The following is a 24663-nucleotide window of genomic DNA, read 5'->3' as shown; positions in this document are numbered from 1 at the left end:
CTGAAAAACACCCAAGATCGTCAATAAAGATCCCTTTTTCTTTTTAATAAATACAAAAGGAAGTTCATGCTCAAGGACATTAACAAAGCATTCCAGTATTTGATCAGAGAATTTTTTTAAGTTTTGCTTTACAAACCTGGTCAAGTTTATGACAGGGAGCATAATAAGTCTAGGCTTTATCTTCATTGCATTTTACAAAGGCTGTAAGGAAAGTGTTCTAGGATCCTGGTTTCACTTGATCTTATATCCAAGTGTTGTTTTATTGGTATAATTAATCAAACTCACATAAGCTTTTTTTTTTTTTTTTTTTTGTAAAAGTAAGTCAATCCCGGATCTAAACCAAGCTTCCTGGAATTGGTAGGTATCCTTTCTACTTTGTCCTGCTTCTGTATCTTCCATGGAGGCAGAATCAGATAGAGGTTAAAAAAATGGGTCTAGGAGTCTGACATGCTTGGAGTGAAGCCATGGGGTGGCCACTAAATGACCATGGATAAGTCTGTCTTTACCTCCTCTTTCCTTTCTAAAATCTCTTAAAGCCTCAGTTTCCTCATCTATAAAGTGCTTCAAATAGTGCCTGACACAATAGAAATGCAAATATGTATTATATATTACTATTACAGCTGTTACTATTGTTACAATACCAACCAATCATAAGAAAGCCTCAGGCCTTAACCTTCAATGCAGTTGTCATTTCTGCACTGCAGAGAGGGTCAGTGGTTGCCAGGGGCTGGGGAGGGGAGGTGGTCTGACTGCAAAGGGACAGCATAAGAAAAACATGTTTTGTGTGACGGAACTTGATTGCAGTGGTGGTTACAGGTCTCTATGTATTTGTGAAAACTTGCAGATGAGTGAATTTACGGTATGTAAGATAAAAAATAAATCAAGAGAATCAGCCACATTCTATGCTAATTAATTATGATGGCAAAACAGGATAATACCCCTTAGGAGGAAGCTTTTTGCCTAATTCATATAATGAGAAAAACATTAACTCAAACTCAACCATCCCCTAAATGTTCTAGATTTTATTTTTATTTTTCTTAGAAACAGGGTCTCACCCTGTTGCTCAGGCTGGAGTGCAGTGGCACAATTATAGCTCACTGCCATTTCAAATTCCTGTGCTTAAGTGATCCTCTGGCCTCAGCCTCCTGAGTAGCTGGGTATGTGCCACCACGGGCAGCTAATTTTTAAATTTTTTGTAGAGATAGGGTCTTGCTATGTTTGCCCAGGCTGGTCTCAAATTCCTGGGCTCAAGTGATCTTCTCTCTTTGGCCTTTCAACGTGCTGGGATTACAAGCATGAACCATCATACCCAATTGATTTTAATACTATTACCAGATAGGAATGTATGAAGATCCTCCTCTCTGTTACAAAGAAAGTATCCTAACTTAGGAACGGAGACCTCAGCAATGGTTCTCAAAACACTCTGATCCAGACCAATTTCCTGAATTTGATTTCAGTGCTTCTAACTTTCAGACACCTTAAACATGTTAAAAAGGAACCTCATTCTCCTTGCCCACTATTGATTCTTTGTTCTGTTTTTGCCACTGCCTCTGAGTAGGGTAAAGCCTCTTGGGCCTCAGTAAGTGGCAAACAGAGCAAGCTGACCAGTAAGATCCACTACGGAGCAACCCCCAGCCACATTGCACAAATGCCAAGAGAGAGCTCATCCACATTTTTCAGGCCTAGGTTCCTGAGGATTGCTTCCAGGCAGCAGCCTTCTCCCTTGAATTGTCCCCCCCTACAATGACTCAACTAAAATCATCAAGAGAAGCAATAGTCCTGGAGTACTTACGAAAGGATTGGCCTGAGTTTCTATGTAAATAATTTTTTCTTCTGTGGTCTCACCCCTTTGGGTGTGGCAAAAATCCTCCACTCCCCACCTCCCCTCCTCTTAAGACCTTCACCAGGTTGTGCTGAACCAGGTGCAGTTCTGCCCATTATTGTGGTTCATCTCATTTGCATTTGGTTTGATAATGTCAGTGCAACAGGGAGAGGGACTCAGTAGCAGGACAACAGAAAGTGATGTCTGTGCAGTACGGCCTGGTCTAGAACCTTAATCCAACTAACTGGAGCTGCCCCTGTGCTCTTGACTCCCTCTCACTTTTGAGATATGAAGATGGTTTTTTTGCCATTCTCTGTTTTTTCTCTCCTATACAGTCTGATTGATGCACACAGTTTATCCTAAGTTTTCTAACTGCTTCTGTTTCCACTAATGTCGATACCTTTCTCCTTGTAGGATGAGTTTGTGCTTTTACTATACTTCCTGCTCACCTCTTATCAGTGTCACTGCCATCATCCCCCTTGCCCAGGTGAGAGTCCTCCTGTCATCTTTTCTCTTTCTTCCTTCTTCCCTCAGTTAACACGTCTTTTAACTCAGAACTTCTCCGTTCTCAGAATCAAGCCGTGGAGTGGCCACTAAATGACCATGGACAAATCCTTCTTCCTTTCCCTCCTCTTTTCTTCCTAAAATTTCTTAGAAGCATTCTCAAATGTGAGCATGAGAATCACCAGGAGGGGGTTATGAAAGGGTTGCCCGTAACCCAGACTATTGTAACTGTGTCTCAAGTTTTGTCTCTAGTTTTTCCTTTTTCCCAATGAACTTCACACAAAAATATATCTTCCCGAAATAAGTTTTGAATATGTTACTTATCAAAACTTGTAGAATATGTTCTACAATTTCCTTAGAAGAGATCTGAACTCCGTTTAGAATTTGTTCTGATCTGTTTTGCTGGTCTTATTTCTTGCCTTAAACATCAGCTATGTGTTATTGGGGGGTTTGTTACTAGGTGGTGACACTGCTAATGTGTTATCTCATTTAATCCTCACCAAAACCTATCAATCTGGTGTTTCTATAGTCCTGATTATACAAACAAGGAATCTACGGTACAGTGACTTGTTCATGGTTATACTCCTAGTAAAATGGCAGAGCCAAGATTTGAATTCAATTTAGTGGACTCCAGAGCTAATATTTGTTTATATCATATTAGTTCCAGAATAACTGTATTTCTTTCCATCTATTGTATCCTTACCCCTATTTTCTGTAATCCTTTCTTCAAGAAGTTAATGCTTAAATTTCTAAAACCAATCTATGTAAACAATAGTGAGGTAATAGTAGTATATATGGCTGGGTGATGCATACTTCATGGTTATACAGTATTTCTTATAACTTATTTAAACGGTCTACTTCAGCAATATCAAATTTAGGATATTTGGAATGTGTTCAGACTTGGTACATAGAGTTCAAAGTGAATGATTCAATATAAACAGAATAGTTTGGTGAAAAAGAAAGCTTGAAATAGAAAAAAAGTATGGAGCTTACAGAGCTTTATCAGATGCAGGACTGGCATTTCAGACAGGCATTAGAATTCGCTTTATTCTTGCCCACTGCCTAGGCCTCTGAGATTAGCAGGAGGGACCCAGGCCGGAGAGGTAGACTCAGAAATGACTCCTGCCTTTCCCCACATCTCAGCCATGAAAGAACCAGGGTGGTGAGAAAGGGCACTACTCTGAAAGTGTCCTATTGTGAAAGGCTGCAACAAAATAGAGATGATGATTTCCTGGAAGCAGAGACAAAAACGGTAACTGGCTTTCTGTTTTACAGCCCAGCTTAATGTCCTTTGATGTTCAAGCAGACTTAACAGAAGTTGTTCACACGCTAGTCTTTCCACTGAGATAAAGCTCCTTGATATGGTTTGGCTGTGTCCCACCCAAATCTCATCTTGAATTGTAGTTCCCATAATCCCCACGTGTCATGGGAGGCACTTGGTGGGAGGTAATTGAATCATGGGGTTGGTTACCCCCATGCTGTTCTCATGATGGTGAGTTCTCATGAGATCTGATGGTTTTATAAGAGGCTTTCCCCCTTCGCTTGGCACTTCTCCTTCCTGCCACCTTGTGAAGAAGGTTCCTTGCTTCCCCTTAACCTTCCACCATGATTGTAAGTTTCCTGAGGCCTCCCCAGCCATGGGGAACTGTGAATCAATTAAACATCTTTCCTTTATAAATTACCCAGCCTCGGGCAGTTCTTTATAGCAGTAATAAAATGGACTAATGCACTCCTACAGAAGCCCTGTGGAAACTGCAGAGAGCATCACTCCTGAAGTGATGTCCGTCAACCTCTGCCCATAAATTAATGACCACAACACAATTGTTTAGATGGCACGTAGTGAGGAAAAATGGAAGGTTTCCTCCTGATGGGAGTGGCAGTTAAGGGTCCTGCTGACTCTTGGAAATGAACACTACTTCCATTAGGAGAAACTGCAACCCTCTCAGAGGAGAAAGAGCCTCATTGAAGAGATGCAGAAAGGAGGAGTGGCCAGGAAGGGTGGGGGCCGGAGCTGGGCTGGGCCAGGCTGTGCCATATCTTCAAGAAGAATGGTTCTCAAATGTGAGCATCAGAATCACCCGGTGGGCTTGTGAAAACAGTGCTGGGTCCACCCCTAGAGTTACTGATTCAGTAAGTCTAGAGGGGTGCCCACACATCCACATTTGTAACACGTTCCCAGGTGATGCTGATGCTGCTTGTTTCGGCGGGCCACACTTTGAGAAGCACGGCTCTAGTCCAAGGGTCATAAACTCAGGTGCCCCCACCAAGACTAAATAGGTGATGACAGTGAGTAACCCGTGAGAAAGCTGTAAGTAAAATGACATTCCCAGAACAGTAACATGGTATGTGGCACTGGCCTAAATGTGAATGAGGCGATGGAGATGCTGTCTACGGGGACAGCTGCTCTTCTATCTAACCTGGCCAGTGGTTGCCAGGGCTTCTGATTTTAGTGTTTTCTAATTTAAAATGTTTTGAATTTTGATCTGAATTATTAAATTTTATGAATAGACACAGAATAATATAAAATTATAAATATGGTATAAAGAATGATAATGCTGGCCGGCACGGTAGCTCACGCCTGGAATCCCAGCACTTTGGGAGGCCAAGGCGGGTGGATCACCTGAGGTCAGGAGTTCGAGACCAGCCTGGCCAACATGGTGATAACCCCATCTCTACTAAATGGCAAAAAATTAGCTGGGTGTGGTGGCAGGTGCCTGTAATCCCAGCTACTTGGGAAGCTGAGGCAGGAGAATTGCTTGAACCCGAGAGGCAGAGGTTGTAGTGAGCTGAGGTTGTGCCACTGCACTCTAGCCTGGGAGACAGAGCAAGACTCCATCTTGGGGGGGAAAAAAGAAAGAATGACAATGGTTTTGTATAATTATCATCTTTTTTAAGAAAAAACAAATTTTGTAGCAACCTGAGCTCCTCTTCCTGATCCCTTCTATTTCCTTCCCTCCGGGAGTAACAACTATTAGGAATTTTGTGTTTGCTGTTTTCCTGCTTTTCTTTATGACTAAATTTGCATCCTTAAACAATACACTACTATTGCATACTTCACACACAGAATAATTCCACTTTATAATTCTTTAATGACTTTTGTTTTCCCTCCTCAATATGATGTTTCTGAGGTTATTCTACATTTCAGCACATAGCTGTAATTTATTCCATTTCCCTAGTGTTACCATATACCATGATTTATTTGTCCATTCTACTGTCGAACACTGGGTTGGTTTTGGGTTTTTGTTTTTACCAATGGTGCAACCATGAACATTCTTGTGTGTGGCTCCTGATGCCTGAATGCAAAAGTCTCTTTCAGACTAATGTGGGAGAGTAGACTTGCTACTCCTAAGGATCTGCATATCTACAGCTTTATTAGATAATGGCAAATAGCTTTCCAAAGTGATTGCTCCAACTGACTTTCCCACTAGTGTATAATGTTCCAGTTGTTCACTTCCTTGCTGACATTTGATACAGCTAAGTATGAAATGACTGTGAAATGGGATGCCATTGTCTTTTAAAACTGCATTTACCTAATTATTAATGGAGTTAAGCATCTTGTCATTTGTAAGCCATTTGGGATTTTTGTCAGTGAAATGTTTTCATCTATTTTGTTTATTTCTATTTTTTGTCTTTTTTAAATTTTTTGTGTGATTTGTGGAATACTTTTATATAATCTGAAAAATATTCAGCCGTTCTATGTATTGACAATTTCTTCTTTCCGTTTGTGGTTTGTCTTTTATATTTACCATCTGTGGATGAACAGAGGTTTTACATTTTAATGCAGACAAATTTATGGTCTTTTGGAATAGGGATTGCACTTTCTGTGTCTTACCTGAGCAATCCTTCCCTACACTGAGGTCATGAAGCTCTTCTATATTGTTGTCAAAGGTTTTATGTTTTCTTTTTTCATTATGTCTCTAATTTATCAGGTATTAATTTTTGTGTATAGTCTGAGGTTGGGGTCAAAAGAGATGGAGATTATCTCAACATATGTTGAAAAAGCCAATATTTAGGTCCATCATAAATAATATTCCCATACCTTTATGGCTCTCTTTTGGGGTTTTCTAGTCTATTATTCTATTTGTCTATCCCTGCAAAATATTGTTTAATTAAATATTGTAGCTTACTTGAGTTTTAAAATTCTTTATACTTCATAAGGCAAATCCTCTTACCTTATTCTTGTTCAAGAATGTCTTAGCGATTCTTGGGTCTTCCACATACATTTTGGAATGAACTTAAGTTTCATAAGGAAATTCTGTTGGAATTTGGATGGGATTCAAATTCAATCCATGGACACTGTAGCTATCTCCAATTACTTATGTTTTATTTGATGTATTTCAATAGTTTAACCTATCTTTTGTAGCTATTGAAAATGGTGTTTTTTAAAAAAGTATTTCTCATTCTCCTATTCCCTGGAATAGAGATATCCTATTTTCCTGAAATATAGATATCTAATTGACTTTTTTGGTATGTTGACCTTAAAAATCAACACCTAGGTAAGCTGTTTTTCATAATCTATCTGTAGGTTATTTTAGGTTTTCATTGCAACTATAAATTATGTTAATTTGTGAAAGTTTTATATTTTTCTTTTTTTTTTTTTTTTTTTCTGAGACAGTTTCACTCTTGTTGCCCAGGCTAAAGTGCAGTGGCGCAATCTTGGCTTACTACAGCCTCAGCCTCCCAAGTAGCTGGGACTACAGGTGCCCACCACCACACCTGGCTAATTTTTGTATTTTTAGTAGAGACAGGGTTTCACCATGTCGGCCAGCCTGATCTTGAACTCAAGTGATCTGCCTGCCTGGGCCTCCTAAAGTGCTGAGATTAGAGGCATGAGCCACTGTGTGCGACTGTCATTTCTTATACTAATTCTTTCTCTTTTTTTACTGTACTGTCTAGAACCATACAATACAGTGTTGATTAGAAGTAAAGAAATGAAAACCTTGCTTCTTCCTCACCTTAAAGAGGAAATTTTCAACAATTTACCATTAAGTATGTTTTTTATTCTAGGATTTTTCTCCCCTAATGCCTTTTAATAAGATAGTTCTCTTCTATTCTCATTTTGCCAAAAGTTTCTATCATTAATTAATGTGAATTTTATCAAATACTATTTTATATAATGGAATATCTATTAAGATAATATATTTCTCCTTAATATATTAATGTGGTGAATTATATTAATTTTCCAATAACTATCTACTCCTGTGTTTTTGGCTTGAGCCCAACTTTGTCATTATGTATTATCTTTTCTATATATTTCTGAAAATATTTCTTTTTTTGGTAATTTGCATCTGTATTCATAAAAGAGTGTGTTCTATAATTTTTCTTTCTTGTAATACCAATGTCAGGTTCTGTCACTTTTCTATAATCCAGAATTGTTTATGAAAGATTAGAATTATTTGTGCCTTGTATGTTTAAACACATTGATGAACCCTCTGGGCATGAAAAATACATGTTTTTCCACCAAAATAATTATAGCCTCATAGAGGTTTTGTGTTTCTTCTCCAGTTTTTTTTGTAAGTTAGCTTTTTTTTTTTCCATTTCATATAAAGGTTAAATTTGTTGACAAAGTCTTTTTAAAATAATATCCTCATTTTTAAAATGCCCCCTGCTATTCTCCTTTGCACTGATAAAGAAGATTTTTAAAAATAAAAAATAAAATGCCCCCTGCGTTTGTAGCTGTCTTTTTTTTGTCCCACATATTTTTTCACGTCTTCTTTTCCCCTTGAACAGTACTGCCAGAGGTTTATTTTATTAGTCCTTTCAAGGAGCTAACTTTTGGGTTTGTCAATCTGATCTATTTTTATGTTTAGTTCATAAATTTATCTGTCTTGTCCCAGATAATTCTCCAGTTGTTTTAAGTTCTAAAATGTGCTGTTTTGTTAATTTTTGCCTTTCCAAATTTTAATATATGCATTTAAGTTATGAATTTTTCTTTGACGGCATCCCAAAGGAGTATTTATAATATAGGTGTAAATATTTTCTAATTTTAGTATGACTTCTCTTTTGGCCTATGAGGTTTATAGATGGGCGTTCTTTAGTTTTAGAAATACATAAGATTTATTAGTATAGATTTCTAGTATTTTTAAATTTTGAACTTTTGAACATTGTTTTTGAACTGACAATCTTATAATAGAGAACATTTTCTGTATAACATCAGTTCCTTAAAAATTGAGCCCGGGCTCAATGGCTCACGCCTATAATCCTAGCACTTTGGGAAGCTGAGGTGGGCAGGTCATCTGAAGTCAGCATTTCGAGACCAGCCTGGCCAACATAGTGAAACCCCATCTCTACTGAAAATACAAAAATTAGCTGAGCATGGTGGTACACGCCTGTAATCCCAGCTACCCCAGAGGTGGAGGCTGCAATGAGCTGAAATCGCACCACTGCACTCCAGGCTGGGCAACAGAGCGAGACTCCATCTCAAAAAAAAGAAAAAATTGAAACTACCTTTTTGTCTCAGTATGTATAAATCTTGCATGCCTACCTGAAGAGAATGTGTTCTTCAGTTGTTGGTGCCATATTATATGTCTTATTAACTCAAGTTATTTAGTTGTTCCACTCAAATTTTTTGAATATTCATATCTATTTTTATCTGTTTTATCATTTACTAAAAGACGCATGTTATTAGATGCATACCAGCTTAGAATTGGTTTATCTTCTTTATCTTAATATATAGTGATTCTCTTTATTTCTTGTAATGCCTTCTGCCTTAAAATTTATTTTCCTAGTTTTTCCACTATGCTTCTGTTATTTGCTTTGGACACATTTTTCTGTCATTTTAAATATCAACTATTCTATTATGTTTTTAGAGGTCTTTAATATAACTGAAATTTTTAAAATTTCAGATGACTTTTTATTGAGGTAGAACTTATATACAGTAAAGTGCACAAATCTTACTAATATACTTTGATGAATTTTGATAGATATATAGTTTCAGGTAATCACCATCGCATCCAACACCAGTACCCCAGAAAGTCACCTCATGCTTCTCTGCATTCACACCCACCACCCTCTGGAGGCACGCATTCTTCTGATTTCTAGCACCACAGATAAGTCTTGCTTGTTTTTGAACTTCATCTAATGAGAATAATAGTTTTTACTCTTTTATGATTTTTGAAACTAGAGATTCTTCCATGTGGCTCTGTTCATCAGTTGTTCATTCTTTTTATTGCTTAGTAGTGGTTGATTGCATGAATAGACCATGATTTGTTTACCCACTCTACTGTTAATTGACATCTGGTTGTTAACAGTTTGTGGCTATTTTGTAGAAAGTACTATGAACATTCTTACACAAGTCTTTTTGAGGAAAAGTTTTCATTTCTCTTGAACAGGCAGCTTCGAGTGGAATGACTAGGTTATAAGATAGGCATGTCTTTAATGTGTGTGGTGAGGCAGCATCTAAGATGGTCCCCAGGAATCCTTGTCTCCTGGTTTTCATGCCCTTATGTTATTCTCTCCCCTCAACGTGGGCTGGACGTAATGACTTCCTTCTACACAAGTAGAATATGGCAAAATTAATGGGATATCACTTATGAGCTTAAGATGTAAAAAGACCGTGGCTTCCATCTTAGGCTCTTGTTCTCACTCTTTCAATTTGAGGGAAGCCGGCTACCATGTTGATAGCTGCCCTGTGGAGAGGCCCAAGAAACTGAGGGAGGGGAGGCCATGAGCCCAAGAAAAACTAAGGTGTTCAGTCCAACAGTCTACAGAGAACTTAATCCTACAAATGACCACTAGAGTGTTTTTGGAAATGGACCCTCCCCTAGTCCAGCGTTTGATAAGATCACTGCCCTGTCCAATAGCTTAACAGCATCCTCATAAAAAAGTCTTGAATCAGATCCATCAGCTAAGCTGCACCTGATTCCTGACCTACAGAAAATGAAAGGTAATAAATGTCTGTGGTTTTAAACTGCTAAGTTTTGGGGTAATGCGTTACACAGCAATAGATTAATAATACAATTAGAAATTGTCAAACTGTTTTCCAAGATAGTTTTGCAGTTTTACATTCCTATCACCATTGATGTTGAGGGTCTTTTTAATTATAGAAATTTTGGTGGCTACATAATAGTACTTTATTATGATTTTCACTTTTTTGATGACTAATGTTGTTAGGCACCTTTTCATGTGTTTTACTGGGTGTTCAAATATGTTTATTTGGAAGGGGTCTATTTAAATCTCTCCCCCAACTTTTTACAATTAGGGTACTTGCATTTTTGTTATTGATTTTTTATATATCCTAAGTAAAAATTTTTTCATATATATTTCAAGTATTTTCTCCCAATCTATGAGTTTCTTTTTCATTTTTTAAGCAGTGTCTCTTAATGAATAGCTTAAAATTTTGATTTTAATATTGATAAATTTCAATTTATTAATATTTGTAATTTTTAGTACTTTTGTGCCTTGTCTAATAAACCATTGACTACCCCAAGGTCACAAAGATATTCTTCCCATGTTTTCTTCTAGAATCTTTATAGTTTTAGCATTTATGCTTAAATTTATGATCCATCTTGAATTAATTTTTAAGAATAGTGTTCATTTTTTCTAATAGGTTTATCCAGTTGTTCCAGCTCCATTAGTTGAAAAGATAATCCTTTCCCCATTGAACAGCACTGATGTTTTTGTTGAAAATCAATTTGAACAGCACTGATGTTTTTGTTGAAAATCAATTAAGCATATATGTGTGGATCTATTTCTAAACTCTCTGGTCTATTTATCTGGCCTCAGGATACTACCTGGCTGTCTTAATTCTCTTAGTTCTGTATTCTTTAATCCTGCAAGACTATTGTTTATACAATCAACATTTATTTATGTCTACGTATTTAACTCTTTACATATTCCTTCTGTTACCTTAGGCTTTCCAATATCAAAAGAATCCTTGATATTTTCCTTTAGTAGATGCCTTCTGGGGTAAGCCCCCAGTTTTGTTTTTCTGGAATAGATCTTTAATTTGCCCTCCTTTGTGAGAGAGATTTTGGCTATATCCACAACACTGCATTGACAATCATTTTCTCTCAGGTATTAAAGTTACTATTCTTTCACATTCTGCTTCTCACTGTTGTGATGATTAGCTGTCAGTCTAATCACTGTGTGTGATTAGCTGTCAGTCTAATCTCAATCCCAGAACTTCTACTTGGTTTTTTTTTTTCTCGCCTACTCCTTTTTTATCTCTGATGGTCTATAGTGTCATTCTGATATGTCTGCATGTAAATTTCGCTTTATTTGCAGTATTTTAATTTTAATTTTTTTTTTTTTTTTTACCCTTTAAACTTGTGGTTTTGTGTCTTTCATCACTTTAGGATAATACTCACCTGATATGTCTTTGAAAACTGTTCTTGCCCTAGTCTCTCTTTCCTCATTGATTCTGCAATTTGGATTAGATGTTCTTACTCTAGCATTCCTATTCTTCTGTCTCTCTGCTTTTGAGGTAATTCTTCAGATATATGTTCATATTGATTTATTTTTCTCTATTTCTCATATTCATTGGAATTTTGCTTTTTGAGATTGTATTTTCATTTCTAGAAATTCTGTTTCATTTCTTTTCTAATGTGTTATTTTTATGTCTTTATTTTTTACTCTGTTAATTTATTCCTGTGTTTTTTTATGCATAGTAAACATACTTAACTTGTTTTTTCCTCTGCTAATTCTCATAACTGAAGCCTCTGTGGGTCTACATTGGCTGCCTTGTTTTCCTGCCTGCTCTCTTGCTCATGGTGCCTTGTTTCTGAGTGTATTTTGTCCTTCTTGACTGTGAGTTCACATTGCTTGGATTTTTATCTGCAGAAATTATTTGAAGCCTGCATTTAAGATGTTTTCTCTAGAGGGGATTTGCATTTGTTTCCATCACTCACTGGTGCCACCGTGAACTTGGACCCACCGTAAACTAATTTCTCTGCTTGAGGTTTCAGGCCCATCCAGGTGATATGAATTCAGCCAGGCTACAAACCAGAGTGAAGGCCAGTTTGAAGTTATCAAGTGGTAGAGAAATTTATTTTTTCCCCTTTCATTCAGTGCTGAGGTTCAAGACAGGCAATTTCCCTTGTAGTCCTCTGAGTGGAAGGGCCAGGTAGGGAAGACTAGGCAGATTAGATTCTATTTCACCCTTACACTGAGGCTTTGGTAATTGGGGGGGTCCCAGTTTCATCTGTGAAATCTCTAAGACTCCCGACTTCAGTGAACCCCAAGATTTGTTTTGTTCCCATAACCCAGGAGGCCATGAAAACTGAAGCTAAATTTCATCTAGGTTAGCAAAATCTATAACGTTAAAGGGGCCTCAATGATCAGTTGATGTCTCTGTGTTCTCACGCTCCTTTAGGGCTTGAATGTTGAATAATCTTAATTGTTTTCAGAGGGTGGACTGGTTAGGGAACTTAAAACTACCATCTGTGTTGCACTGGAGGTCCAGGTTTCCAATTTTTCAAAAGATTACGGAACTTGACATGGTATGATAAAATCAGCTCAACTTTAAAAGTTAGCAGCTTCTTTTTAAATTATGGATGTGCCAACTTTCTGAGAATCACATCTGGCTGAAGAGTTGTCAATTGGCTAGAAAGCTCCATGGAAGTTTGTTGATCATGGCTCCATTAGAGAAAGATAACATCTATGAATGAGACAGATATATAATTTCGTTTATTATAGGAATTTGTCCTTACACATTTGGGAGACCTGGTTAAACAATCTAGGTAAGGTTGTCTTTGCTGGAGCTTGAAGTCAGTGGGATGGGAATCAGGAAAAAAAGATGGATGTGAAGTGGGGAAGAATGATGATGAACTGGAACCCACGACAATCTCCCACCACTTCTGTCTTTCTTCCTGAAACTCAGCATGTACCTAGCCCAGGAGTTGGAGAAGCTAGAAGAAAATTGGTGGGAGCCAAAAGACTAAAGTCTCGGCTGCTGCCCCACACTAACAAGGTGATCGAGCAGGTGATCTCCAACAGTGCCTGTGGCTCTGCACTGATTTTCCAGCACAAAAGGAGTATGGCAGATGCTGCATTCTCACCTTCCAAACCTCATGCAGCCATGCTAACTCAGGGAAGGATTTTGGGAAATGTTGTTCCAGCTCAGGTAGGTTGATACATTAAAAATAAAAATAAAACAGGGATAACAATGAGGGGTGGATTTATAGAGACAGGGGTCTCACTATGTTGCCCCGGTTTTGAACTCCTGGGCTCGAGCAATCTTGCCTCAGCCTCCAGAATAGCTGGGATTACAGGTGTGCACCACTGTGTCTGGCTCAGGTATCCCTGTTTTAACTGCCTGCTTTGGCTTGAACACATTGTACTCAGGGGAACCAATTTCAACCAATTTCAACTTGCATTATAGAGATTGGCTTAAATAAAATAAGCACCAGAAAATAGGAAGAAGGAACATAATCTTCTCTAATTATGTAAGTTCTACTTTTAAGTCAAATAAGGGTCACTTTGAAACTCAAGCTCCTTCTTATCTGAAATAGGTATTTAAGTTTTACCAATGAATCTGCTGAGTTTGTAGAGATCTGTTGAAAGAAAAATCTATTCATAATATTCTAGGCTTCTACTCTAAAGACTTAAGAAATGTATTGGATAGTCTCATTTGAAGACTATTTATCTCAGAAAGCAGTGATATGTCCTCTAGAGCAAAACCATTTTGAGATTTGCTTCTATGAAAGGCAAGCTTGGCCATTACAAAACATCATTTCGAATCAGCTCTTCTTTCCCAGTGTAGAGCTAGTTGATTTAGTTAATAAACATGGATTATACTGGGCTTAAGGGGCACAGAGACGCAGAAGGACCAGCATTCAGCATAAAGACTTTTAGAAAGAAAGTAATTTTATGAGTTAAAAGAAATTTATACAAAGTAGATAATGTGGTATTAATAAGAGGCAAGGCTGGGCGCGGTGGTTCATGCCTGTAATTCCAGCACTTCGGGAGGCCGAGGCAGGTTGATCACCTGAGGTTAAGAGTTTGAAATCAGCCTGGCCAACATGGTGAAACCCTGTCTCTACTAAAAATGCAAAAACTAGCCAGGTGTGATGGTGGGTGCCTGTAATCCCAGCTACTGGGGAGGCTGAGGCAGGAGAATCGCTTGAACCCAGGAGGCGGAGGTTGCAGTGAGCCGAGATTGTGCCACTGCACTCCAGTCTGGGCACCAGAGCAAAAACTTCATCTCAAAAAAAAAAAAAAAAAAAAAAGATGTAGGAAGCAAGTGAGGTATGGCTTTGCAGAATAAGGATTTTAAATGGATTGGTGGTATAAGCAGGCAAAAAATATTCCTGTGATGGTTAATTTTATTTTTCAACTTGACTAAACCACAGGTACCCATACATTTGGTCAAACATTATTCTAGGTGTGTCTGTGAGGGTGTTTCTGGATGAGATTAACATTTGAATCTGAAGAATAAAACAGGTTCCTCCTTAATGCGGGTGAGTTTCATCTAATCTATTGATAACCTGTATAGAACAAAAAACTGAGCAAGAGATAACGTTGCCTGCCTGCCTGCCTACTTGAGACATTAGTCTTCTGCCTTCAGATTGGAATTTATATTAATACCATCTAATCCTTGGTTCTCAGTCCTTCTGACGTGAACTGGAACAACACCATCAGCTCTCCCGGATCTCCAGCTTGCAGACAGCAGATCATGGGACTTTTCAGCTTCTGTAATTGTGTGAGTCAATTTCTTATAGTAAATCTATCTATGTCCAGTTTTTTCTGTTTCTCTAACAGAGTGGAGAGTGCATAAGAGGTAGCAAGAGGACTGCAAGGAAAGTAGCTAGGAGTCTGTTATTATCCAGGTGGAAGAAGATGGTGATTTGGATTTGGTGATGGACTGGATCAAGGCTGATTTCTAGTGTTGTAGATTTTATTACCAGTAGATGGTGGAGGTCAGCCACTGAGAGAGGGAAGAGAATAAGCAGAATGCTTATAGAGTATATGGATAGAACATCATGAGTTTGTTTGAAATATGTCGACTTGAAGATGTTTGAGTCATCAAGCAGAAATGTGGACATGTGGGGCTAGAGATAGTAAAGTGGGAGGTGTATTTGATTGTGGTTGGTGGAGTATTTCTGTATCGCTGAGTTAATGGTACTTTGTGTATAAAACCTCAAGAAAAAGAAACCTGAGGCTGGGCGTGGTGGCTCACACCTGTAATTCCAGCACTTTGGGAGGCTGAGGCGGGTGGATCACGAGGTCAGGAGATCGAGACCATGTTGGCTAACATGGTGAAACCCCGTCTCTACTAAAAATACAAAAAAAATACAAAAAATTAGCCGGGCATGGTGGTGGTTGCCTGTTGTCCCAGCTACTCAGGAGGCTGAGGCAGGAGAATGGCATGAAGCTGGGAGGTGGAGCTTTCAGTGAGCTGAGATAGTGCCACTGTGCTCCAGCCTGGGCAACAAAGCAAGACTCTGTCTCAAAAAAAAGAAAAAAAAAAACCTGAAAACATAATTGGATTCCATGGAGCATCCACTGTCTCTTTTTGGCTGGTAAGACTAGGAAGGTGCAATTGAGGAACTGATTGTCTAGCCAATTCACCATGTAGATTGCATCCTCCCAGGGTAAACATTTCCTCTGAAATGCTGTCATTTCTATAGTTAGACATGAGGCAAAGCCCTGACCAGAGTTCCAAAGTGTCCAGCCTCTGTTACCCTCTGAGATGGTTTCACAGCTCATGTTTGAAGATGTGTAGTTTTTGGCCCAGGGAATACGACAAGGAGAAAATTGGTTATCTCTCCCAGGTTTACGAAGCTCTGAGATTTTTCTCTATCAAACCTTCCTTTCATGGCACATTTCTGCATTCAGCTAAAACTTCTGCTCAGCTCAAATTCCACTTAATGTACCTGTGAAACATGGGAAACTGGGTCCCTTTCCTTCCTGGCTGTACTTGGAAGTCTCATGAATCAAAAAACCCTACAAAACTTTAAATGTTATCACAAAGTCTGTTTTGAAAACTAAGAGAATAATTTATTTGCTGTTGGCATTATCAGTTTGTTCTCTGTCTCAGGCTCATTTTTTGTTGAAATTGTTTTTGTTGAAACAGTGATTACTTATCCAGATTTCTCGTTTTCATTTCCTTCATCATAAGAATCTACATTAATCACTTCCAAACCTAGACAAGCTTTTAGATCATATTGTGTTTCCATCCTTAGAGAATGGAGACAATGGCTTTTGTTACTTTGGGGAGCGACCTTCAGAACATCATAAAAGCCAAATAATATATGTGGTAGCTGAAATAGAAGAGGTTAGCTCTGGTCTTTCCCAGGAAACAGCAGTTTCACAGCAACACCTAGGATTACTCTGTGTGTTATAAGTTTGAGAAAAATAATAATCAGAGAAAGTTATGACTGAAAGGGAAATAAGAAAAAACTGGTGGGAAGGTATAAAGTTGGTGTATTTTTGGTCAATTAAAGCAGCTGCACTTGGGGAGTTCTCAGATTGGGTGGGAAATTTCAATGTGGTCAGAATCACAAGGGGAGCTTTTGAAACGTGGGTCACAACCCACACAAATTAAATCGGAATGCCAGGGCATTTATTGATTTGAATTTTTTTCTTTAAGGAGGTGGTTGAGAACCATTGACGTAGACTGACTTAGCAGATCTTCAAACGTGAATAGGGAATCCTGCCATTCCACTGATGAGAACAGCATGCTTAGGATATTGCTTCTGAGAACAGGTAACCCAAGTTAAAACCCCAATAGCTAAATTAACATACTTGATAAAATAAAGATCTACAGTGCCCACTGTGTGGGCCCATTATACTTCTGTGTTGCACTCTAATGCTACTGTCTATATAAAACTTGAGCAAATCAGTAGGATTCTTTAATTCAAAAGTTGTGTGTCTCTAAGAAGGTGACATAATTTATTGCAATCTTTAAAGTGTATATATTTTTCAAACAATTTCTTCATTGACCTGAAGTTCATTAGCACTCGTTGAATCTTCAAGAGCTCAGTTTAATTTCTACTTCCAGAAAACCACTTTAAAAATTGTTCCCATATTTTAGCTGTGCTGTTTGATCAACACTAATGAACCAACAGCCATATTGAAGAGCCTGGTCTGTATCAATGTAATGGGACATGTGAAGTAACGGTGAGTGAGATTTTAATGCCAGGCAACTTTAAGAACATGATATTGGCTACCATCATGTTCAACTCCATGGTCCAATTAATTAGTTTTCTGCCTGGATATTAATAATTTTGACAGTAAAATTATGACATCATTTTCCTGCAACACTTGTGACTCATCTTCTATTTTTGAGTTAAGCTTTTTCAGAGTCTGATTCAAAGGAACTGCAGAGGCCTAGGGTTTTCCAATTAAAGTCCATGGCAAGTATCACTGACAGATTTAGATTCATAAACCATAAGTGAATCCATATTATATACCATGGATGTGCTTTTTGAGTTGGGCATTCTAGCTGGTATCCAGTACCAGCTCCATTTGTGGCAGGAGGCAAGGGAGGTTCAGAGCGGTTAAACATTGTGGCCAAGACCATGTGCTTAGAGACTTGTAGATTAAACCCAGGTCTCTGATTCCTCACTAGTATGTTTTCATAATAATCCATGGTTCTGATTGTTTAAAAGTAGCTTTTATATTGGGTAGAAATATCTTCCTGTAACATATGTCATCTGCAGCTTCCATAGGTAAATACACACAGTTTATAAAGACAAGCATTCTGGCTATTTTGAAGATTTTTTATCCAGGCTGAAGAGGATATTTGACAGATCCTCCAGCAAGTAGACTAGAGTGATCTTCTTGGTCATCCTACCCTGCAGGAAATGGGAGGCCCACCTTCTGCTCTTACTCTTGATATATCCATTTCCTTCTCATCCTTCAAGACTCACTTAAATGTCACTTCTTTAGAGAGGCCTTCCCTGACCATCCCTTCTATCACTTAGTGACATTTCCTTCATGCCACTGGACACAATTTGCAATTATTTATTTGTCTCTTTACTTGTTTTAATTTATCTCTTCTTCTAGATTAAACTCTGTAAATGTGATAATTCTACTTGGTTTATGCCCAGCATCAAGGTGTGCAGGAAATATTTGTTTGAATTGACTTCCCTCTTAGAACCTGCTGCCTCGTGTTGAATGCAATGCTCTTGCTATGCTCTGAGCAAGGTCCAGGGCCAAATGAGCACACTTTCCTTTCTTTCCCTTCTTGGTATGATTCTGAACAACTTAAGATTATTATTGCAGTCTAGTTGCATTAGAATTGGCAGTCTCATTAGAGTTATCTTTCGCTGAACTTAGAAAAAAAATATGATGCTAGGGCCATATTTTGTTATGTTACCTTTTAGATTTTCCATAAGGGCCACAGTTTCTCCCTCTTAATATATCTTAAATACCTTATTCTTACTTCTAACTTTTTAGCAATTTCATGCCACCTATAATTTTTTATTCCAAATTTCTTAGAGGGGAATGTAGGATATTTCTTTAAAGCTTGAGCTTCAGACTCAGGATTTTGAGCCCAAGCACCTCATCTGCTGGATGTCTGCTGGATGTTTCACCTTGGAGAAGGCTTTTTGAGGCTAAGCTGTTTCTCATGTTCAAAAGAGATATTGGTGTCTTCTTTGTAGCACTGTTATAAAGATGAAATGTGGAAATGTAGGTGAAGCCTTAGGATATGGCAGTGATTGGTGTTAGTGTAGTCATTCCCCCCTCAAACTGGTTAGAACTGATTATTTATTTCTTTTGTTCCTAACTCTAATCCCCTCTCTGGTGTTCCTGATCCACAAGAGGCATCCTGTTGTATGTAGTGGCCACATAACAGACTGCAAAGAACTGGAAAGCAGAGTAATTTTAATCCAAAATGTTCAAAGGTAAGTGGCTAAAAATAGTCCACTCTTCTTCCATGCTAAAACTTTAAGAACTATGAGAGAGGAAAAGCTTGACAGATTCTCTGTAGAATTTGTCAATTACTTTTGCCAGAGGTCAAAACTGATCATAAATACTGTGCCTTAGTAGCCTAACATGGCTTCTGAACTGTGACTAGAAGCTGGGATTTTGTAGCAAATGGTGTTCCTCAGAACTCGAGGTTTCCAAGGTGACTGCATATGAAACTACAAACATCACAATAGCAGTTTCCAGAAGGACTCTCTTTATGGTCCTCCCCATACTCTCCATCCCCAAACCATTACATTCTTTACACTGTGATTCTTTCTAAAGTGAGATAGAAACTAAATAATTGATTTGAACATCAAAGAAATGATGTACATTTCCATCTTCTCAACTTTCATTAGAGTACTGATTTTTCAAGTCTTCCCAATAAGACCTAATGCTCTCAGAACATCTAATGACCCATGCAACTAACTTGACTCCATGTGTAACAGACAGCTAGGCTGTTGATTATTTTAATTAGCAATTAAAAGTAATACATTCACAAATGTTATTTGGATTTTCCATTTAAATGAAATCTCTAGCTTTGATCAGGATTGAAAATCGGTTCAGCCCATGGGGCAGTGCATCATAGAAGGAGCTCTGGATTAGGAGGAGATGCCTGTCATCGAGTTAGCCACTAACTCGCAATGGGGACCCATTCTCCTGTATACAATGAGAGGGTTGGACTAGCAATTGAAAGGGTCCATCTCTCAGCCCTGAAACACACTTCATGTTTCTTAGCAGCAAATAGATTCTGGAAGATTAATAGTAAATGTAAGTATACTGCCTGCCATATGATTATAATGTAAGAGATCTCCTGCACTGAGTCAAGTGGCCACCCTGTGCTCTCTTCATCCCCCATGCTAGCCTTCAGTAGACATCCTCAAGAGTATTCTGTGTCCACTTACTGATATATTGTACAGGAATCCCTGTCTGTGGGGACCAAAGTAGGTGATCCACATAGCTCTAGGAAGGCTGAAAACAATATTAGGGTCTTATATGTAAATAACTATACCTCATTCACACTTAATTTTTTAAAAGCCACTTACTAAAAATTATTGCATATTTACTATACAGTAGGCAATGTGCTAAATAAAACATTGTAGGAAGAAGTCACATTAATATTATTATCCCCACCTTACAGTTAGTTGGGGGATGTTAAGCCTAAGGTAACTCAGCTAGCAGCAGAGTAGATGTTCCAAATGCAACTCTATCACTAGAACCCATGCTTTTAAATGTTACCTGAAAACTGCCACTATTTACTAGAATGAATAAATGCTATAGTAATAGACTAAGTTTTAGGGCTCTGGGAAAAAGTACATTGTAATCAGATAAAATTGAGGAAGTACTTAATTTGTGTCAAGAGACTCTGGGTGATGTGAATGTATACATTTAAAATAATATATATCATTTTAAATGGTTATCTATTGGATATAAATTGAAAAACTTCTATCTTTGGTCCAGCCATTAAATAAATATTTTGGTTAGTAACTAGCTTACCTACTTTGAAATTTTATATTACCCATTTCAGGATCCTCTGTTAGTGAAAATGGTAACATGAGAAGCCTGAAATGGTATTTAAATAAAAGCGATATGGAGGTCGTTCTGGTGTTGGTCTCAGTAGGGTTGGCTGGGGGATTATGTGAAAGCTGAGGGCTGAACAAGTCAGAAGGCATATTTGGAAAGTGATTAAAGTGATTACATTCAATAATAATAATCACTATGTAGCGAACACCAACGATGCTTTCAGACTTTCATATGGTCCCGGGAGTTCTCAATACATCCTATGCAGTATGTGGTAGAATCCCTATTGAACAGATGAGGCTCAGTAAGGTGGAGTGACTTGCCCAAGTCCACCCTGTCATTCACTTGGAGATGGGGCTCAGGTAACCAGGACTATCTGGCTTCAAAGTAGCCTTCTTAAAACTTTCCATTGAATTGCCAGCTCTCATAGAGGATTACTGCATTCCTCTGGGGGTCTGGGACACAGATACACAGACTCACTAAAAGGTAAGTGTTTTTTATGGAAATCTCTTCTGTTCAGCTTCAAAAATTATACAAAATTTGGTGTTGTACCATATACAATATCCCTATTTAATGAAAAAAAATAATAGTTTATCATTTGTGAGTTATTTGATTTGTATCCAAATCTTTGGGTAAAATATTCTCCAGGAAGATGTGTCAAGTTTATCCTATGGCTTCCTGTGCTCTAATTCAGATGAACAAAACTGCAATAAAGCAGAGTAAGGAGTGGCCAAGATGGCCGACTAAAAGCAGATAGGATGCGTGGCTCTCACAGAGAGGAAAGGAAGGAAGGGGCAAGTAAATACAGCACTGCCAACTGACACATCCAGGCAGTCAACACCGGGACTAATCAAGGAAACAACTTGACCCACAGAGAATGGAGAAGAGCAAGGCAGGACGACGGCCCATCTGGGAGCAGAATGTGGAGCCAAGGGAAGCAGCGAGTGATTGTGTGATCCCAGGAAAACTCTTCTCCCATGGATCTTTGCAACCCTCAGATCAGTAGATCCCTTCATAAACCCACTCCACCAGGGCCTGCAGTCTGACACACAGAGCTACCTGGAGTCTTGGCACAGCAGCTTCTCAGGCACACATGGAGACCTGGGAACTTTAGATACTCTGGTTTTCCAGGCTTCCCAGCACAAGTAGCTGCAACTCTGGCAAAGCAGGAGGTTAGACCACCATAGATACCCCTAGGAAACTGGCTGAATCCAGGGGGCAAAGCAGCGATGGTCTGCAGGCCCTGCTTTTATGGCACCTCACAGGATAAGACCCACTGGGTTGGAATGCCAGCCAGCCACCAGTAGCAGTGTTGCACCTACCCGGGACAGAGCTCCTGAGGGGAGGGGCAGGCTGCCATCTTTACTGTTTGGAGAGTCCAATCTGACTGGGGCAGAAGGGATACCCCTAGCACAACACAGCTGCTCTACAAAAACATAGCCAGACTGTTTCTTTAAGCAGATGCCTGATCCTGTTCCTCTTCACAGGGAAGAACCTCACAACTGGGGCCTCCAGCCACCCCTGCCAGTGCTCTCCAGCTGACAGAGATTTGAAAACTCCCTGGGACAGAGCTCCCAGAGGCAGTGGGGGGCAGGCTGCCATCTGTGCTGTTTGGGTGGCTTAGTAGTTCCAGCCTTTGGGCTTTGGAGAGTCCAAGCTGACTGGGGGTGAAAGTAGTACCCCAGCACAGCAGGTCCCTGACCCCATTCCTCATCACTGGGTGGAGCCTCCCAACCAGGGTCTCTGGCTGACAGAGGTTTCAGGCCTCTCTGGGATGGAGCTCCCAGAGAAAGAAGGAGGCTGCCATCTTTGCTGTTCACAGCCTTCACTGATGATACCTCCAGGTACTGGAAAATCTGAGGTGATTAAGGACTGGAGTGGATCCCCAGCAAACTGCAGCAGGCCTTCAGAAAAGTGGCCAGACTGTTTAAAACAAAACAAAACAAAAAAACCATCCAGAGGTCAGCAACCTCAAAGACTGAAGGTAGATAAGCCTACCAAAATGAGAAAGAATCAGTGCAAAACCACTGAAAACTCAAAAAGCTAAAGTGCCCTATTCCTATCAAATGACCATACTTCCTATCAAATGACCATACTACCTCACGAGCAAGGGTTTGAAATGACAGAAGTAGAATTCAGAATATGGATCAGAACAAAGTTGACTGAGCTAAATAAAAGAGTACATTGTAACCCAATGCAAGGAAGCTAAAAATCATGATAAAACATTGCAGGAACTGACAGCCAAAATAGCCAGTATAGAGAGGAAGGCAACCAAATTGATAGAGCTAAAAAACAGACTACAAGCATTTTATAATGCAATAACAAGTATTAACAGTAGAAAAGACCAAGCAGAGGAAAGAATTTCAGAGCTTGAAAACTGCCTTTCTGACTAGAGAAAAAATTACGAAATGGAATGATGAAAACCTCTGAGAAATATGGGATTATGTAAAGAGACCAAATCTATGACTGATTGTTGTACCTGAAAAAGATGAGGAGAATGGAACCAATTTAGAAAACATGTTCCAGGATATCATCCATGAGAACTTCCCCAACCTAGGTAGAGAGGCCAACATTCAAATTCAGGAAATGCAGAGAACTCCAGTAAGATTTTCCATGAGAAAATCATCCCTAAGACACATAATCATCAGATTCTACAAGGTGGAAAGGAAAAAAAAAAAGTTAAAGGCAGCTGGAGGGAAAGAACAGGTCACCTACAAAAGGAAACCCATCAGACTAACAGAAGACCTTTCAGCAGAAACCCTGTGAGCCAGAAGAGATGGGGGACAGTATTCAACATTCTTTAAAATAAATTCCAACCTAGAATTCTTCATAAGAGAAGGAGAAATAAGATCATTTTCAGACAAACAAATGCTGAGAGAATTTGTTACCATCAATCTGCCTTACAAGAGCTCTGAAAGAAGCACGAAATATGGAAAAGAAAGATCATTACCAGCCACTACAAAAACACACTGATGACAATATAAAGCAACCACATAAACAAGTCTCCAAAATAACCTGCTAAGATAATGATGAGAGGATCAAATACACATGTATGAATACAGAACCAAGATCCATTTGTATGCTGTCTTCAAGAGACCCATCTCACATGTAGTGACACACATAGGCTCAAAATAAAGGGATGGAGGAAATTCTACTAAGGAAATGGAAAACATTAAAAAGCAGGGGTTGTAATCTTAGTTTCTGCCAAAACAGATTTTAAGCCAATAAAGATGAAAAAATACAAAGAAGGGCATTACATAATGGTAAAAGGTTCAACTTAACAAGAAGAGCTAACTCTCCTAAATAAATATGCACCCGGATTCATAAAGCAAGTTCTTAGAGACCTTCAAAGAGACTCAGACTCCTATACTATATTAGTGGGAGACTTTAACACCCCACTGACAATATTAGATCATTGAGACAGATATTCAAGACATGAACTCAACTCTAAATTACACGGACCTGATAGTTATCTATAGATCTCTCCACCCCAAAACAACAGAATATACATTCTTCTCATTGCCACATGGCAGTTACTCTAAAATTGATCACACAAGCAGAAGTAAAACACTCCTCAGCAGACGCAAAATGACTGAAATCATAACAGTCTCTCAAACCAAAGCACAATCACTCAAAACCACACAACTACATGGAAATCGAACAACATACTCCTGAATGACTCTTGGGTAAATAATGAAATTAAGGCAAAAATCAATAAGTTCTTTGAAATTATTAAGAACAATGTATCAGAATCTCGGGGACACAGCTAAGGAAGTGTTAAGAGGGAAATTGATAGCACTAAATGCTCACATGGACAAGTTAGAAAGCTCTCTAGTTAACAATCCAACATCAAAAAGAAGTAGAGAACCAAGAGCAAACAAACCTCAAAGCTAGCAGATCTCAAAGCAAGATCAGAGCTGAACTGAAAGAGAGACATGAAAAACCCTTCAAAAAAATAAATGAAT

The 24663-nt window shown here is 38.7% G+C and overlaps 1 protein-coding gene and 1 long non-coding RNA gene across 6 annotated transcripts in view; one reads left to right on the top strand and one right to left on the bottom strand.

Moving 5' to 3' along the window:
* Positions 1 to 24663, bottom strand: part of SGCD (sarcoglycan delta) — a 1033257-nt gene that overhangs the window by 10201 nt on the left and 998393 nt on the right. The window lies entirely within an intron of this gene.
* LOC103783375 (uncharacterized) overlaps positions 7 to 24663 on the top strand; it is a 43017-nt gene continuing 18360 nt past the window's right edge. The window contains exons 1-3 of the long non-coding RNA XR_010112139.1: positions 7 to 14966; positions 16857 to 16972; positions 19034 to 19116. This is a non-coding gene — a long non-coding RNA (uncharacterized LOC103783375). The remainder of the gene's footprint in view (positions 14967 to 16856; positions 16973 to 19033; positions 19117 to 24663) is intronic.

This window comes from Pan paniscus, chromosome 4 (assembly GCF_029289425.2).
Source record: "Pan paniscus chromosome 4, NHGRI_mPanPan1-v2.0_pri, whole genome shotgun sequence".
NCBI classification, from domain to species: Eukaryota; Metazoa; Chordata; class Mammalia; order Primates; family Hominidae; genus Pan; species Pan paniscus.
Note: the sequence above shows the minus strand (reverse complement) of the source record. Positions and strands in the feature narration are given on the sequence as shown.